Source organism: Hibiscus syriacus, unplaced genomic scaffold (genome assembly GCF_006381635.1).
Source record: "Hibiscus syriacus cultivar Baekdansim isolate YM2019G1 unplaced genomic scaffold, ASM638163v2 tig00111013_pilon, whole genome shotgun sequence".
Lineage (NCBI taxonomy): Eukaryota > Viridiplantae > Streptophyta > Magnoliopsida > Malvales > Malvaceae > Hibiscus > Hibiscus syriacus.
In genome coordinates, this window is record NW_024062953.1 from 2,127,195 (window position 1) to 2,129,879 (window position 2,685).

Genomic DNA, 2,685 nt, shown 5'->3' on the forward strand with positions numbered 1-2,685 from the left:
AAATAAACTAGTGTTTGAGTATCAAAACAAAATAAAAGTAATAGATTAAATATCAAATGTTGGTAAAAAATGGATGCTAGCAACCGGCGGCTGCTTAGAATTCGAAGGTGGGTTGCCCAATTTTGTTGAAATTATAATAGGATTAATTGCATTTTAGTCCCTACATACTTTAGAGTATTTATAAGATTAGTCCTTAAGCTTCAACTATAAATACCCTAACTCATTTAGCTTCAAAATCATCCCCAAATCATTCTATCTCTATCAAGTGTTTTTGTAAACACCTGTAAATTTTCTCCCTTCAATAAAAGATCTGCAGCAGTCTAGAGACGTAGGCATAATTAGCTGAACTCCGTTATCAATTTAGGGTATTATTTTTCCGCTTTTATTTCGCATTCTCACTAATCTGGTTATAGGAAAATTACTCGTTTATTTCCCAACAACTGGTATCAGAACTTTTGGTTGTGAATTTTGTCAATTTTTCTGCGAGGTTATTATTCATGTGAATAGTAAATTTCGTGAATAGAGAAATTTGGTCGGCGATACAAATTTGTTGACGGAGGTGTTCTAATACATGGTGGTTCGTAGAAATTGTCAGAAACGATCCAAACGAAGCCATATTCAAGTGAGAGTGATGGCTGCAGACGAATAGAATGTGAAAATTGAGAAGTTGGATGGTGCGCTCAAGACTTTCTTGGAATGACTTAGACCAGGGGCAATGCTCGGGAGAGAGCAAGGTGATGCCCAGAGACTTTCGAAGGCCATAGTTATAGCCGGAAAGCTGACTGATCTTGCAGATGACAAGCCAAGTAGCGATGTGTTGTCCAGGCCCATGCCTAGAGATAGTGGCAATAGTGGGGGAGACCGGGAAAAGGTGCATCAGGAAGATGGTAGAGGAAGCACTTCGAATGGCCAATGTGAGCCATCAACTGTTAATAGCCAAGGAAAGCCATCAGGAAAGAATGACAAGGCTAAGTCCGGTGCGAAGAAGAAAGTGAGCAAAGAAAAGTTAAAGTGTTACTTCTGTGATGGTCCTCATTTGATTAGAGGATGTCCCGAGAAGCGTCACCTTGCAACCATCATGAAGAGGATGAAAGAATGAGAAGTAGCGGGAATTGGCGCGGTTGCAAGTGTTAAAGCTGTCAAGCCAGAGAAAAGACTTGGTTCGATTGAGGGGGTCAATGCGGCCAAACAAGGATCGAGACGAGGCAAGGCTGTTGATGTTGAGGCAGCCGAACCCAGAAGAAAGCCCGATGCGATTGCGAGTGTTCAAGCAATCAAGGCAGAGGCAAGACTTCATGAGGCTACATGTTCCAAAGTAACTGAATCAATGGGAAATGAAGGTGCGACTACAAGTTCATAAGTAGTAAATCAAGGAGCGAGGCGTGGCGAGACTACATGTGTCAAAGAAGTCGAGCACAAGAAAGGACCCGGTACGATAGTGAAAGATAAAGCCATCAAGCCGAGGGTGTAAAGTGAGCAAGTCTACTCATAGTATGCCAGAATGGAGGCCTGGTCCAAGTTGAGGCGTCTCAAGCATAAAGGGACACTTAAGGAGTATGTGAGCAGATTCAGAAGACTCATGCTCAAAGTCCCAAGTTTGACAGAAGAAGATGGGTTCTTCATCTTCATGTTCGGATTGAAGCCATGAGCGAAGGGAAGTCAAGGAGTTGTCTAAAGCCTTGATAACCGCCGAGTCAATCAAAGAATTTGGAGTCAAGAAAAACAAAACTTCCAAAATAAAACTGAAAGCCGAGGGTAGTGGCAAGCGAATCCATGATGAAGGCATGTCAAATGATGAGGAATGTTGTTCCTCGAGTGTCAAAGAAAGTCCACTCAATGATGAACCAGATGGTGAGTCTGGAGAAGAGGTGTACAGTCTTGACATAAGTTCAAGTGTCAAAGATGCTAAGCCGAGGGTAAGAGTCGAGCAAACGAGGGGGTGAAAACTTAAGATGCCAAAAGTGTTGCGAGACTACCCGAGGGGAGCCGAGTCATCCAATGTGATAGATGAGCCCAGGATCGAGTTGTCCAGAAAAGAGGACGAATCCATGATCGAGGAGGCGTTGAGACTTGGCTCAATATGGTTCATTTCTGCCAAGGCAAGTAGAAGCCAAGTGCAGGAGGAGTTAGCCATGTCCAAGGAGTTTGTCGAGCATGTTCGAGTAGAGAACATGGCTTCAGAGACCATCATAAGAGAATGGTCGAAGCAAGGGCTTGACCAGGATGTTCAAGTTAGGAACAATCATTCAAAGACAAGTGGACAAGAGTCGAAGGGAGCCAAGACGTTGAGGGACAAGGCAACCACGGAGAAACTGCCCATTTACAAGGTGCGAAGTGAGCTCCAACCTTCTTTTTAGAATGGAGGAGGCAAGAAGGGGCATCAGACTTTGCCATGAGAAAGTGCTGATGCATGGTGGCGCAACGAACTCTAATGACAAGGGTTCAATGCGAGGAATGTCAGACTTCATGGAGTAAGAATGTAACACCCCAACCTGTACCCGACCCAGATACGAGTCTGAGATGTCACATTGACATTTCAAAACCTTTATTCTTGCAAAATATCCAAAACATTTGAATTCATTTTAAGAAAATACAACAATATTCTATTAAAATATGTTTCAGTATAAAAAATCAAGTCAAAAATGTATTTATAAATAGTAAAATACGATATGAACAGTACCATGA